The sequence below is a fragment of the Corythoichthys intestinalis genome, chromosome 7, assembly GCF_030265065.1.
Source record: "Corythoichthys intestinalis isolate RoL2023-P3 chromosome 7, ASM3026506v1, whole genome shotgun sequence".
Lineage (NCBI taxonomy): Eukaryota > Metazoa > Chordata > Actinopteri > Syngnathiformes > Syngnathidae > Corythoichthys > Corythoichthys intestinalis.
Window position 1 is genome coordinate 29,758,919 of NC_080401.1, and position 16,128 is coordinate 29,775,046.

The 16,128-nt window shown below is 39.0% G+C and overlaps 1 protein-coding gene and 1 non-coding gene across 3 annotated transcripts in view; one reads left to right on the plus strand and one right to left on the minus strand.

The window, feature by feature from the left end:
• Positions 1–2,147: 2,147 nt before the first annotated feature.
• The window catches only part of dnai3 (dynein axonemal intermediate chain 3), a 52,538-nt gene continuing 38,557 nt past the window's right edge, over positions 2,148–16,128 (minus strand). Inside the window, exons 23-24 of one of the 2 annotated variants that reach the window (XR_009063865.1) lie at positions 4,246–4,306; positions 2,148–2,240 (exon numbers count right to left, since the gene is read on the minus strand). The gene's annotated coding sequence lies outside the window, so the exon portion shown is untranslated. Of the gene's footprint in view, positions 2,241–4,245; positions 4,307–8,402; positions 9,122–16,128 lie in introns of those variants that run through there. The other variant, XM_057841328.1, reaches the window with a different exon arrangement.
• Positions 8,511–8,581, plus strand: trnag-ccc (transfer RNA glycine (anticodon CCC)). The gene has a single exon. It is a non-coding gene; the product is annotated as a tRNA-Gly (tRNA).

Genomic DNA, 16,128 nt, shown 5'->3' on the forward strand with positions numbered 1-16,128 from the left:
ATCACATTTGTAAAATATAAACACATAATAAAATTAATAATAGCCCATTTAAATAAAATAAATTGAAATGAGCGAAAACACCTGTAATTAGATAATAAGAATAATACAGATCCTGCTTACACAATTAAATTTATTGATTTCTGTGTGGCGCTTTAACTTGAGAAAATCTACCAATAAAGCTTTTGAAATCCGTTGATTAAAAAAAAAAAAAAAAAATTCATTGAGGCATTTCATTTGTAAAATACATGTTAAAATCTTTGTCATTGGGATTGCTTTTGTCTTTAGCACAGGACTTCTTTTTTTCCTTTTTCTTTCAGAAAGAAAGCTGACCAATACGCAGGGTCTGAAAGGCAAATTGTTGTTGGATTATCTTTAAATACCCGCGACTTTTTGAGCAGAATTCTAGCTTTGTATAAGCTAATATTTTTATTGTCGAAAGCACAAAGGTGAGTAATAAAAAACTAGTGCATTTATATTTTGCATTTTGTTTTCTTAATGTACTGAAAATGAACCGAACCGTGACCTCAAAACCGAGGTACATACCGAACCGAGATTTTTGTGTACCATTACACCCGTAGTATGTACGATTACAATGTTTCAAGATTCCCATTAACAATAATGAACAATAAAATGAAGATCCAATGGAGTAGAGTTAAATCTGACCCTTAATGCCTTCAGTGTATGCTGAAGCTCTGAAGCTTGTACAAAATGACATGACCAACAGTTAAAAAAAAATGTTGTCAAAGTTCAAAATGAGGCACATTTCATCCAAACAGCATGCAAGCAATCAGTTACAGAATGTAGAAATGACTATAAAACTTGAGATTTAAAGGTTGATACAGCTGAGTAACCCTTGAATGTTCAGATTTCAATTATTTGAATGATTCCAAGTAAGGAACTGGTAAACATTAAATAAGGAAGGCTAAAAATGTATTATGATAAACACATTAACAGTCATACGAGGCTCCCAGATAGCAGACCAACGTTTTAATGATGTTGAATTAACATTTCGCTGTCGATCTTATATCGTTGAATCAACACTGACACCCGACGTTGATTTGTCATCACTTTTGCACCCTCGCTTAATGTTGTTCCAACAGTGAAATCCTTACAAAACCTAAGCGTTATCTCGATTATTAATAATCAGTGTTGGTAATAATGGCGTTACAACTTACAATATAACGACGTTACTAACGGTGTTATTTTTTTCAGTAGTGAGTAATATAATTAAAATTACTTTTCTCATCTTGGCAACGCCGTTACCGTTACTGAGGATGGAGAGGCGTGCGTTACCCTGCGTTACTATATTGGTCGAATGACGCGAGAAAAGTCTGAGGGAGAAGGACTCACCGAGACGACAGAGCAGGAGTGGGGAGGAGGCAAAAAAGTTTTGACGCCGAACAAACGCGATGCTAGGTGGCTCCGATAATACCTGACTGTAGCCGATAGCCTACAAAGTACGCCCACATTATATGGTAGATTTGGTAGACATGGGAGATATCACATATATATATAGAATTAGATGCGAACTGACAGACACGGCGGTGTTAGCAACATGTACAGTATAGGAACTAGATGCGTTAGTAAACAGCCGCCATCTTAAAGCAGGAGACTTCTTAGGAAGGCTCTGTTGTAGGGAACCTTCCTAGCGAACCTAAGTAACTTTTTATCTAAAATACTCCTAAATCGGCAAAATCTTGACTTAAATCTACATATCTTTAAATGATAAAACAGTTTTAAAACTTACACATGTCAAAAGTAGAGAGAAGGGAACGAACTCAATAATGGGAGCAATTATAACAATTTTTAAGAGTTGATTCAGGGTAAAGGGTAAATTAGGGTAAAGACATAGTGTGACCTTTTTTTTTTTTTTTTTTTTTTTTTTTTTTTGAGGAAATAAAAAACCAAAACATGAAAATTATCACCAATTACTTTGCCAAGTAACTAATTACTCTTACATTCAGGTAACTGAGTTACTAACGCATTTACTTTTTGGGAGAAGTAAAACAGAAATAAAAACTTGGCTAGATTTCAATTTTTTTTTTTTAATTGAATCACAACAACAGGAAACTTCTTTAACGCTCAGTAAACTTATGTCATACTTAAGCCTCCTTCTCAGTCTGACGAGCTTCGCTGCGACCCTTGCCACCAACACGATCTGGGATATAGTGCAGCCGCTTCTGCACAAGAGCAGCAATTGTATTCCGATGGCTCCAACCTCATCTGCTTCTTCAGTGAATCTGAAGAATACAAACAAAATGGCATTTACAGTTAATTCATATCATGGAATTCACACAAATGCCATAATAAAGTGGGGGGGGGGGGATTATTTGACTGAAAACTGTTTTTTTTTTAATTTTTTTTTTTTATTTTTTTTTTAAACATTGCCGAAACTAAATATTTTGGGGGGGATAATATTGTATAATAATAATTTAGTTTGCCTGAATTAAGTTTTGCTTAACTCACATCCAAGCTAAGTAGGTCTTCGCTTGTATGCCAATCACAGCAAATGCGCAGTTTCTTACAATTTCGGCAACTTTGTCAAGTTGTGTCAGGCAAAGCCTTGTACAGTGGGGCAATTAAGTATTTAGTCAACCGCCAATTATGCAAGTTCTCCTACTTGAAAAGATTAGAGAGGCCTGTAATCGTTAACATGGGTAAACCTCAACCATGAGAGACAAAATGTGGAAAAAGAAACAGAAAATCACATTGTTTGATTTTTAAAGAATTTATTTCCAAATTAGAGTGGAAAATAAGTATTTGTTCACCTACAAACAAGCAAGATTTCTGGCTGTCAAAGAGGTCTAACTTCTTCTAACGAGGTCTAACGAGGCTCCACTCGTTACCTGTATTAATAACACCTGTTTTAACTCATTATCAGTATAAAAGTTACCTGTCCACAACCTCAGTCAGTCACACTCCAAACTCCACTATGGCCAAGACCAAAGAGCTGTCGAAGGACACCAGAGACAAAATTGTAGACCTGCATCAGGCTGGGAAGACTGAATCTGCAATACGTAAAACGCTTGGTGTAAGGAAATCAAGTGTGGGAGCAATTATTAGAAAATGGAAGACATACAAGACCACAGATAATCTCCCTCGATCTGGGGCTCCATGCAGGATCTCACCCCGTGGCGTCAAAATGATAACAAGAACAGTGGGCAAAAATCCCAGAACCACACGGGGGGACCTAGTGAATGACCTACAGAGAGCTGGGACCACAGTAACAAGGGCTACCATCAGTAACACAATGCACTGCCAGGGACTCAAATCCTGCACTGCCAGACGTGTCCCCCTGCTGAAGAAAGTACACGTCCAGGCCTGTCTGCGGTTCGCTAGAGAGCATTTGGATGATCCAGAAGAGGACTGGGAGAATGTGTTATGGTCAGATGAAACCAAAATAGAATTTTTTGGTAGAAACACAGGTTCTCGTTTTTGGAGGAGAAAGAATACTGAATTGCATCCGAAGAACACCATACCCACAGTGAAGCATGGAGGTGGAAACATCATGCTTTGGGGCTGTTTTTCTGCAAAGGAACCAGGACGACTGATCTGTGTAAAGGAAAGAATGAATGGGGCCATGTATCGAGAGATTTTGAGTGACAATCTCCCTCCATCAGCAAGGGCATTGAAGATGAGATGTGGCTGGGTCTTTCAGCATGACAATGATCCCAAACACACAGCCAGGTCCACAAAGGAGTGGCTTCGTAAGAAGCATTTCAAGGTCCTGGAGTGGCCTAGCCAGTCTCCAGATCTCAGCCCCATAGAAAATCTGTGGAGGGAGTTGAAAGTCCGTGTTGCCCAACGACAGCCCCAAAGCATCACTGCTCTAGAGGAGATCTGGAATGGGCTAAAATACCAGCAACAGTGTGTGAAAAGCTTGTGAAGAGTTACACAAAATGTTTGGCCTCCGTTATTGCCAACAAAGGGTACATAACAAAGTATTGAGATGAACTTTTGGTATCGACCACCATGATTTGCAAATAAATTCTTTAAAAATCAAACAATGTGATTTTCTGTTTTTTTTTTTTTTTTTTTCCACATTCTGTCTTTCATGGTTGAGGTTTACCCATGTTGACAATTACAGACCTCTCTAATATTTTCAAGTGGGAGAACTTGCCCAATTAGTGGTTGATTAAATACTTATTTGCCCCACTGTATATACAAGTAATAATGACAAAGCAGTTCAATCTAGCGTAAGACATCATTGCTATGAAATGGTCTGAAGACGAGCAACGGGCTTACCTTGGCTATCCTTAAATGAGGCGTTTCAGTGGAGTTCGTTCGAGGTGATTCGCTGTCTTCCCTGTCAACCACAAACATAACTATTTTTCGACCATAACTCTCGCTCATCTATAATTCGATGACTTTTCAATCATATTTCCCGTATTTCAATCATAAATCAACTATTTGCCAACTTTAGTCCATCAGCTGTAAAACAGTGTTAACCCAACCATTGTCTGACATACCATAGAACAACGTTGTTTCAACATCACATTGTTTATTGTTGAAAATTTCCATGTCAATCATACTAATGATTTTGATGGAGAATCAATGTTTATTTAATGTCAGTCTGCTATCTGGGCTTTACTACTATTTACAGAAGTATTATGACCAGTATGTTTAAGCTATTGCGACACCTAAACCATTCTATAAAGCAAGGCAAGGCAAATTTATTTATACAGTACAATTCAACACAAGGCAATTCAAAGTGCTTTACATCACATGAAGATCATAAAAAAAATCACATTAAATCAATAGAACGTAAAAACAAAGACAATCGAAACAGGAACTAAAATCATACATAAAAATCGCATTTAATCACGAATAGAATAACAATAAATACTACTACTGCAACAACTTATAGCAATTTACCATGCCTATATTTATCATCAAACCATGTATAAACCTGTCAGATATTCTCATTTTGATTCCACTGAATCTTTCAAACTACAGTGTTGCGAGTGATTGTACATAGCAAAATTTGAAAACAATTGGATGAATTTTGCTTCTTACATTTTTCCGTACCAAATTCATCAAATTGCTGCTTGAGATGGTAATCCATCCAGATGGTACATATTGTGGCATTGTGAAGGGCTTCAAAATGACAAGAATCCAAACCTGTTAAAAGCTTTTGTTTTCAAAATGAATCCAGAGGAAACATTCCAAAGCTTGGTCACCTGATCGCTTATGAGTTCATAGGTCAAATAATGAAGCCTCCCACCCAGCTCTTATAGCGTTTAAAGAACATAGCTGTTGTTTCTAATCATTATTTAGCTGGGATCATTTTTGCATTTGTTCAGCTGCTTAGGGACCAGAGAAGAATGATGATGGAATTATTTCTTGCAAATGCCTGTTCTTTAGTTATATTATTCATTTGTAAATTGCTGTACATTGACTTTTACAGTTTTGGCCAACTCTATTGAGACAGTGCACGGAAATGTAGACTGTGACCTGTTAACAAGATTATTTTCAGGTTATGATGCATTAGGTTTAACTGTTTGACACAATGTTCCGCTTTTTGATACAATCAGTTTCACATTAAAATGTTTTGACATTCACCTTAGTGTTTTCACTAAACTCTCATGCTTATTAAAATATGTTTTACTTTTTCACTTTACTCTGTCACAACAAGCATTTGCCGTTTCTTGAGAGAATTCTCATTTGTCATGTGAGAGGCCTGGGTCCAATTCCCAGCCAATGCAACAATTGTTTACATGCAACACCCATGACTATGTGTCAATTTGGCCTGAAGGCATAAAACAAAAAACTTTTTGGCAAATTCAGGGCACAAAGCCACCCAGCGTCACAATTTCCATCAGACCAGCGAACTTGAGTAAAGTACTTGTAAGAAGCTTTCTATTTTCAACCGTTAAGAATCACCTGTTAACACGAATAGTTTTCCGTTATAAACAGCTTTAAAGGTTTCATGTTTTGATACATTCATTCTCACGTCATAAAGTAATGACATTTCAGTGTACCATGCCAAGTTTCACTTTTTGACTGATATTTAACTTTGACTCTCATGTTCATAGAGATATATGTAACTTTTTCATAGTCCATCGTTGTGACAAGTATTGGTAGTTCAGTGGTAGAATTCTCGCTTGCCATATGAGAGGCCTGGGTCTGATTCCCAGCCAATGCTGTAAATGATTACATGCAACACCGCTAAGTATGCTTCGGTTTAGTCTGAAAGCATAAAACAAGGACTTTGCTGTAAATTCAGGGCATGAAAGCACCCAGCTTTAACATTTCCATTAAACTCGCCAAGTTGAGTAAGGTCACCTTAAGAACCTTTGTATTTTTAGGTTTTTCACCTCTTTACACGAATAGTTTCTGGGTATGATGCATGAAGTTGAACTTTTTGACACCATGTTCCACTTTAAAGGTTTCAAGTTTTGATTCATTAAGTCTCACATTATGAAGCAATGACATTCCGCTCCACCATAATAAGTTTCTCTTTCTGACCGATGTGTAACTGACTTTAATGTTATTTAAGACTTGTTTTCATTTCTCATGTTATTTCACCAAACGAACATTATCAGTTCAGTGGTAGATTTCTCACTTGCCATGCGAGAGGCCTGGGTTTGATTCTCAGCCAATACAGCAGTTGTTTACATGCAAAAGCCCTGACTATGTGTGAGTTTAGTCTGAAGGCATAAAAAATTTTGATAAATTCAGGGCATGAAGCCAGCCAGCTTCACAATTTCCGTCAGAGTAGCAAACTTTGACTAAAATCCTCTTAAAAAGCTATTCTTTATATTATCAAGTTTTAAGTTTCACCAATTTAAACAAATAGTTTCCAGGTATGATGCATCAACTTATTTTTACCATTAACTCATCCCAACTAGCATTGGTAGTTCAGCAGTAGAATTTTTGCTTGCCATGCGAGAGGCCTGGGTCCAATTCCCAGCCAATACAGTACATGTGGACATGCAGTAACTGTCTGGCATTTCACTCTGAAGGCATGAAACAAAGACTTTATAGAAATTCTTGGTGCCAGACAACTTCATTGTTTCCATGATTAAACTGTCAAACTTCAGTCACGCCATTGTAAGAACGTATCGTAATTTTCAGACTATAAGGCGCTACTTTTTTCCTTCATTTTGAATCGTGCGGCTTATGTGTTAATTTATTTGGGTTAAAGTTAAGACTTTATTTGACAGCGGTATCATAAGACTGTCATAATTATGACATGACCCTTTCATGGGCATTACTGAATGCTTATGGCAGATGTCATTAAGTGTCATCTGGCAAATTATGTCACTAACTCCATTTATGTCCAAATCAGATCTTTTACATCCATTCAAAAGAGAGATAATTTCCTGGATGACAGTAAATGATCTATTATAAGCATTCATGAATGCTCATGACCGTGTCACATCGTAATTATGATTGTCTAATGACAGTCTTATGGCGCCACTGTCAAATAAAGTGTTACCAAGTACCATAACTAGCAATTAATGGAACAACTGGAACAGTAACTGAAGAAATAATTAGCAAAGAACTTGAATTTTGATTGTTTTTTTACATCTGTAGCACTGCAATGCATGCTAGGAGGCATGTCGGACAACAACAGTGTTGATGGCAGGTGGCAGCAGAGGTTGACTGTCTCCCCCAAGGGAGCAGTGATGGCCAAATGAAGCTTCTTGAAGCAATGAAGCAATGAATTCATGGTGGTTCATTTGGTCTTATGACAGTCTTATGATACCGCTGTCGAATAAAGTGTTACCGGTTAGTATCTTTTGGTGTAAATTTCCCATTATACTATACTATTATACTTATTAGTGAGGACAGCTGTGGCTTATAGTCCACTATGAATGGACTATTATCTATTATCCACTATTATCTATGAACAAATGCTGTTTTCGTGCCAAATTTGGTGGGTTGTGGCTTATAGTAAGGCAAATTTATAAGGCAAGGCAAATTTATTTATATAGCACAATTCAACACAAGGCAATTCAAAGTGCTTTACATATTATGAAGATCATAAAAATCACATTTAAATCAATACAACGTAAAAACCAAGACAATCAAAATCGGAAATAAAATTATACATAAAAATTGCATTTAATAACAAATAGAATAAAAATAACTAAATAAAAATACAACAAAAACTACTACTACTAATAATAATTGAAATCAGCAATGGAGATAAGCACAAGAGGAATAGAAAGCAAGTATATTGAAATATATAGACAGTTATGGATATGCAGTGCTAAACAAAAGCATTTTTAGCCCTGATTTAAAAGAACTAACGGTTTGAGCATACTTCAGACGTTCAGGTAACTTGTTCCAGAGGTGAGGAGCATAATAACTAAATGCTGCCTCACCCTGCTTGATTCTTGTTCTTGGAACATGCAGGAGACCGGTTCCAGACGACCTTAGGGGTCTAGATGTCTCATAGGAATCTAACAAATCAAGCATGTATTTTGGTCCAAGGCCATTAAGTGTTTTGTAGAGTAGGTATGATGCATTAACTCATTTTTAACATTAGATGGTCACAACTAGTATTGGTAGTTCAGTGGTAGAATTCTCGCTTCCCATGTGAGAGGCCTGGGTCTGATTCCCAGCCAATGCAACAGTTGTTTGCATGCAATACCCCTTAGTACCTGTTGACTTAAGGCTGAGTTATGCTTCTGCGGCTTCTACGCCATCAAGGCAGATCCGATTTACGACCCTCCGCCGTAGCCTGACGTGCAGCTAAACAGAATTCTGACTACGCGTCGTGTCAACGCATGGTGACATGACGCAAATGGACTGTGATTGGTCCGCTCAGACTGTTGTTTCCAGTTCAGAAATCACCGCCATTTACAAACATTCTTGCGCTATCAACCACCTCCGCAAACGTCTTCTGCGTCGCCTGCGCCTCAACATTTGTATGATCAACATTTGTGGTTCAATGTTGATGAGCTGAAGATCCACATTCAAGCGTTCCATCTCTGTTGGCATTGTTGTGTAACCGAAAGAAAAGTAGAGGAAGTCCCCCAAAACTTTACAAACACAACGCCACACCCCTCTAGTGGCTTGGCGGTGAATTACAGAGCAATGCGTTCCCCTGCCGGAGAACTATCGAATGCTCATTGACACCGTAGTCGTTACGCCGTCACCAGGATATACTCTGTTGGAATGAAAAAAGACTAAAATTATGGTAAAATCAAGTCTTTTGTTCATTCAGAAATATATTAATTTTTTGCATTTGTTTAGACTGATAAACATTGGTAGTTCAGTGGTAGAATTCTTGCTTGCCATGCGAGAGGCCTTGGTCCGATTCCCAGCCAATGCAGTACATATGGACATGCAATAAAAGTTACTGTCTGTCATTTTACTCAGAATGCATGAAAAGAAGAATTTATAGAAATTCTTGGTACCAGACAACTTCATTGTTTCCATTAGACTGTCAAACTTGAGTCACATAATTGTAAGAATTTAATCATAATATTTTCAAGTGTTATGTTTAAGCTCTTTAACAAATTGTTTCCTGGTATGATGCGTCAACTCATTTTTAACATTAGCTTGTCCCAACTAGTATTGGTAGTTGTGGTAGAATTCTCGCTTCCCATGTGAGAGGCCTGGGTCTGATTCCCAGCCAATGCAGTAAATGTTGACATTAGGCATGTGCTGATATGATAACCTTAAGCCAAGATTTCATTGTGTTGCAATTACAGCTCTAAAATGGTAAAAAAAAAAAAAAAAAAAAGTAGCGGCTATTAGTCTGAAAATTATGTTAATTAGATAAAATTAATTACAAACCAAGGTGTTATTTAGATTTTTTCCCGAGTGCCTTACACAATTTGTCTTCACTTTGAAGTGTTAATCATATTTCTGTGCTTCTGTAGACGATAAAATATTGAATAAATGTGTGTATGTAACGGAAAATCAAGGCATTTTCCAAATGGAACAGAAACTCACATGACAGTACACTTTGGCAACTTAGGGAAGGAAAGCTAATCTGGCAAGAAAGTCAACGGAACCAAGACTGGTTGTATTACTGAGATACTGGAAAGGAGCAGAGAGGCAATAAGACACACTCACTGGCAATGAAAAGTTTGTGAGATCTATTGTACCTAAAAGCCTCTCTTGTTAACAGTGTATACTACTGTATAAAATGCTGCTGTACATTATAATAAACAACCAGCCATGGGGGAATGACAGAGTGTGCATGTGTGTGGTGTGTGTGTGTGTGTGTGTGTGTGTGTGTGCGCGCTGATTTGTAGAAGGCACATTCCTAAGCTGGTCAGGGAGAGAGTGAGAGGCTCCATCAAGGAGGAAAAACACATTCCCGAAGGTTTGAAAGAGGGGACAAGTGAAGAGTAGAGGCCCCCTTTGTCATCGAGGCCTAACTGGTGCCTCGGGGCCTTATGGATGCCTTCCTCAAATCAGCCCTTTCTTCAATGTCTACAGCCCCCCCCCCCAATAACACTGTCCTTTCCTTAACAATGAGTCGCGGGCTCAATGAAGACAAGCCCATTGCAATTTTATTTGTCAATTTTTTATTTAATATTCCTCCCCACCTTGTTTGTCCATCAGGATTCATCTTTTTACTCTCCAAACACAGTGTGAAAACATGACACAAGACAGGAGCCCAAATAATACTGGGCTACCCTCTTCAATTCTGACCCTCCCATTCCCTCAAAAACCCCAGTCTCTTTTTTTGGCCAGATAGCAGCTGTCAAGTAGTCACTATAGGTTTGCTAGGCCGCTCTTGACCTGAGGTGGACTTGGCACTCTGAAGCGTCCACATTTTATTCCCTTGAAGGAGTGAAACTAATTGAGTCCAGAGGGCTCTTGGCAGTACACTTCAAGGGGAAAACATTCTCATAAACTTTGTGAACAATGTGGCAGAAACCGGTCTAGTGACATTAACAAGAAAAGGGAAGAAAAGGTTTTTGTCTTTTTGTGATTGGAGATTAGTTTTTCAAGTGTACATGCGATACCGAACATACTTCTCTGTAGATCCTTTCGGAACTCCACTTTTTGATAGAAATGTGTGCATTTTCTTTGGTATTGTGCTTTCCTCTGTCCATTTCTATACACCAATAAGGCTTAATCCAGACTTTTGAAACCTCATGGTTGTGCTCATTCTTGCACAATTATGCCCAGAGGTGCAATATATACTGTTAAACTCATACTTTATTGTGTTGTTTAATAGTTTATTATTATGAAAGAAATTAATGTTGGAATTTGACCTTTTAGCCAGATTGCCGGAACCGCGCCGGCGCGATTCCAACGACCCGGGCTGGCGCAACCCAACATACCCGCCAAAAGGCCGAAATCTGCCCGTTCACCTTGGTTTTAACCCCTTGTACTGACTCCATTTTGAAAGCTGGAACAAAGACTTCATAATTCTTTTGGTATATGGTAAATGGTGTTACACTTATATTGAACCTTTCCACCTGTTAAGGCCCTCAAAGCACTTTACACTGTCTCCTTATCTACCTACTGGTTCCTTCAAGTAGGGGGCTGTCCTACAGTCCGCTTCAGTTATTCGCCGTCGTTCGCAGTTAGTCAACACATGCAGGGATCCAAAGCCGGATTTGGGTTGAAAAAGTACAAAAGCTGTACCGCATACAAACAGGAAAAATTGTCTCAGGAGTGATTTGTTCGAGGATTCAAGATTATTATTATATTTTTCGTGTCATGTGTAACGGGTGCACGCAGGTCCGCGTGTGTGAAGCGGTGCGTGGAAAAACCTTCCATCCGATGCCTTCATGTGGGTACGCTGGCGGCTGTGCCGTCGGCTCAAATTTATGGCACAGCGATTAGTGTCTCCACCTGCCGAGTGCAAGCGTTGTGCGCGTGCAGGTTCACGTCCCAACCTGGTCAGAGGGGGTAGCGCGGCGCGGACACACCGGTTACATTGGTGCCGTGACCCAGATCGGCAGTGGTTTTCGGGGGGTGAGTGTAACGGGTACACGCAGTGTGTGAAGCGGTGCGTGGAAAAACCTTCCTTCCGATGCCTTCATGTGGGTACACTGGCGGCTGTGCCGTCGGCTCGAGCTTATGGCACAGCGGTAAGTAGCCGCTTTTGGACTGTAGGAACCTGAGTACTTAGCTCCTGTAACTATCCTTTGCGAGGCAGTCGTGTTCGCAAATGGGTACTATGCCCAATGTGACGTCCAATTCTGCGCCAGTGACACATTATTTACTCGCCACACCCAGCAGCTGCGCATTTTTGAAGGGAATAGTTTCCATAGGCGAGCAAATTCAAGAGACTGGAAGCGCACACAGATTTCGTTTGAAGACGACGGATCCAAGGGCGAGCGATATTTCTTCGTTTATGAAGGATGAAAACCAATCAGACAGTAAAAGACAAAGGAGGCAACAAGGTACGTACAGTGCCTTGCAAAAGTATTCGGCCCCCTTGAATCTTGCAACCTTTCGCCACATTTCAGGCTTCAAACATAAAGATATGAAATTAAATTTTTTTGTCAAGAATCAACAACAAGTGGGACACAATCGTGAAGTAGAACAACATTTATTGGATAATTTAAACTTTTTTAACAAATAAAAAACTGAAAAGTGGGGCGTGCAATATTATTCGGCCCCTTTACTTTCAGTGCAGCAAACTCACTCCAGAAGTTCAGTGAGGATCTCTGAATGATCCAATGTTGTCCTAAATGACCGATGATGATAAATAGAATCCAACTGTGTGTAATCAAGTCTCCATATAAATGCACCTGCTCTGTGATAGTCTCAGGGTTCTGTTTAAAGTGCAGAGAGCATTATGAAAACCAAGGAACACACCAGGCAGGTCCGAGATACTGTTGTGGAGAAGTTTAAAGCCGGATTTGGATACAAAAAGATTTCCCAAGCTTTAAACATCTCAAGGAGCATTGTGCAAGCCATCATATTGAAATGGAAGGAGCATCAGACCACTGCAAATCTACCAAGACCCGGCCGTCCTTCCAAACTTTCTTCTCAAACAAGGAGAAAACTGATCAGAGATGCAGCCAAGAGGCCCATGATCACTCTGGATGAACTGCAGAGATCTACAGCTGAGGTGGGAGAGTCTGTCCATAGGACAACAATCAGTCGTACACTGCACAAATCTGGCCTTTATGGAAGAGTGGCAAGAAGAAAGCCATTTCTCAAAGATATCCATAAAAAGTCACGTTTAAAGTTTGCCACAAGCCACCTGGGAGACACACCAAACATGTGGAAGAAGGTGCTCTGGTCAGATGAAACCAAAATTGAACTTTTTGGCCACAATGCAAAACGATATGTATGGCGTAAAAGCAACACAGCTCATCACCCTGAACACACCATCCCCACTGTCAAACATGGTGGTGGCAGCATCATGGTTTGGGCCTGCTTTTCTTCAGCAGGGACAGGGAAGATGGTTAAATGAATTTTAACCCCTCATAAAATTACTAGCGCGAGCTAAGCGACGCACGCGGTCCCCGCATGGACGCTTTAAGTGTCAGACACTCAGGAATATGGAGTTAAACACTATTTGGCTGTCTAGTTAAATTATACCTGTGGATAAATCGTTTATAGAATTGTTTTTTTTTTTTGTTTTGTTTTAATTTGATGATCTCAGGGTGTAATATATTTGAAATATCATCCAAAAGTGTCACTTTCATTTATTTTCACAAATTCTATTGTTTACATTTTTAAAAATAAAAGCACTGAGAATAATTTTCCTACCCTTATTGTACGGACACTTACCTGAATCGAGCACTTCTAAAACCAAACTAAAATTTGAGTGTACTGTTAAACCCCTACTGTTACTGTATACACATAAATGTACTTTCATATGAACAAACTTTTAGAAGAATAGTTTTTGGTTTGTTACCCCCAAAAATAACAGGTTTCTGTTTGCATTTCAGATTTTACTGCAACTCACTGCGCAGCGATCCTCGCCATCAGTTTGGGTCCGAACAAAAGCCAATGACTGGTGGAGACGGGTTCTTTCTAGTTTTACACACAAGCAGTTTGTGGAGAATTGGTTGAGCATGCTTTTGGCAGACTCAAAAGTAAGGTGGCGATGGCTCCAAAAGTGACTGTAGCTATGAGAAGATGAAGTCCATGGTGCTCACGTGCTGTATGCATCACAACCTCTGTGAGAGCAACAATGAGATGTGGAGTGAGAGAAGGCCTAACCTGTTACTGGAGCAAGACACTCCAGTTCCACCACCTGCTGCAGATGCTGAAGGTGTAGCTATGCGTTCAGCCTTGATGCGTCACTTTGTGTTGCTCAACAAAAGTTTTTCGGCACATTTTCACTTGGCTTTGACGTAATTGTACATCCACCATGACTCGTTTTTCTTTTTAAGCAAAAATAAAAGTCATATAAATTGCCCTTAAATTTTGTGTGCATTATTATAAACCGGTTTTCCATCTGTAGTTGGCTAGAAAGGCCAAATTTTAGAGTGCGGTGTCATGTGTGAACTACTCACACACAATATGGCTAGCCACATGTTAAGGAATACTTCAGTGTACTAGTAATCAGAAATAAAACACCACCTTGTGTTATTCAAAGTAATTTCTTTTAATTAAAGGTTCCTCAAACACTATAAGGAAAACATCCAGGTGACTTGAAGTTACGCTGTGAGAGCCCCAATTTGGCCAAATTTCAAAATTGTCCTAAATGCTTGTGCGATATATCATTGGAAAGCTTAAAATCTCAATTTTCTGGGGGAAGAAAACATTTGAACAGGAGGGCATTTTTGGAAAAAACATTGTTTTTTAAACAGCAAAACCCTATCTGGAGGTGAGAGCACGCGAGAGCAGAATTGCAGACGCCATGACTTTAACGAGATATTATCGTGTACTTGTTTCGATCCAAAAACTCCATGTAGCATGTATCACCGAGTGTCATGACAAAGCTGTGAATGGCCACAGCTGGATTTTAGGGGGGATTTTATGGGTGAAACATGGTGTTAGGTTTTGTGTTGGTTCCCTCCTAGTGTGTTCCTGTGATAGCCGATTGATTTCACCTGTTGTGACTGCTCCTAGTGTATCCGCCAATCTGCAGCCTTCTGTGTCACCCATCTGGTCCTCGTTGTCTCGTTACCCTTTGTCTCTGTGTGTGTATATAAGCTTCCAGTTTCTTTTCACTCCTTGTTGCGCCATTGTCAGTGTCGATGTCAAGTCCCGTCCATGCCCTCGTGTACAAGTCCCTCCGATTAAGTAAGTTTTGTTTGAACATTGCCTTTTTGATCCCCAGTCATTTTGGTTGTACTTTGTATTTTTGTTAGTGGTTATTAATACGTTTTTTGAGTTCACCATCACCTGCCTTGCTGCATTTTTGTTTCCGTGCATTTGGGTCCACACAACCTGTCTGCCCGCGTTATCCGTGACACATGGCAATATAACAAGGGTCGCGATGCAGAATTCTTTTTCATATATTTAGCCTTTTAAACATTTTTTTTTCATTTTTTTCTTGAGTCAATTTATTATTTATCATCTAAAATATTGGAGAAAATGTGACAGTAACAAGAAAAATACAATTAAGCCATACTTATGAGGTAGATATCCGTGATTTTTTTACAGACACCATTTTTTTCCATTGTGACGTCATTTGTTTAAAAGTTTAAAATATGCGAGTGAATAATTTTTTAAAGTTGTTTTTTTTTTAAACGAAATATTAGACATCAATTAATTATTCTAAGCTAAAAATTAGACATTTTGAATATCAATATAATTACCTTCGTTTTATGGCCGGGTTGAAACAAAAGCGGTTGCGTGACGTCTGTAAATGGGGGTTTCCGAGGTAAAATGGAAAAATTAAAAATAGCGTGGGGGCTTAATGCGCCATGAATCTGCTGTGGCAGCATATACAGTAGACACATTGCTCTATCAAACACAACTGTTGTTTTTGCTTAAAATACAGCAGTTTCTTTTAAAAAGGAGTGCAAGAGCAGAAGGTGCTTTTTCAGTCTTGTCTGTGTTTTCTGCCATATATATAAATGTATATCTGCAAAATTCCATTTACTCTTCCATATTTTTTTTAAATTAAGGTTTTTCCTGCCGATTTGCTATTTTGTTCATGACGTCCAGAAGACCCTCAACGAAAATCTGCTGCTGAATGGCCTCTGGTAATTCTGACCATAGAGCCTGACACTCCTCTGCTTCCTTTGAGTTTGGTCTTCGAATAGCTGAATCAGTCTGTTAAAGCGCGCA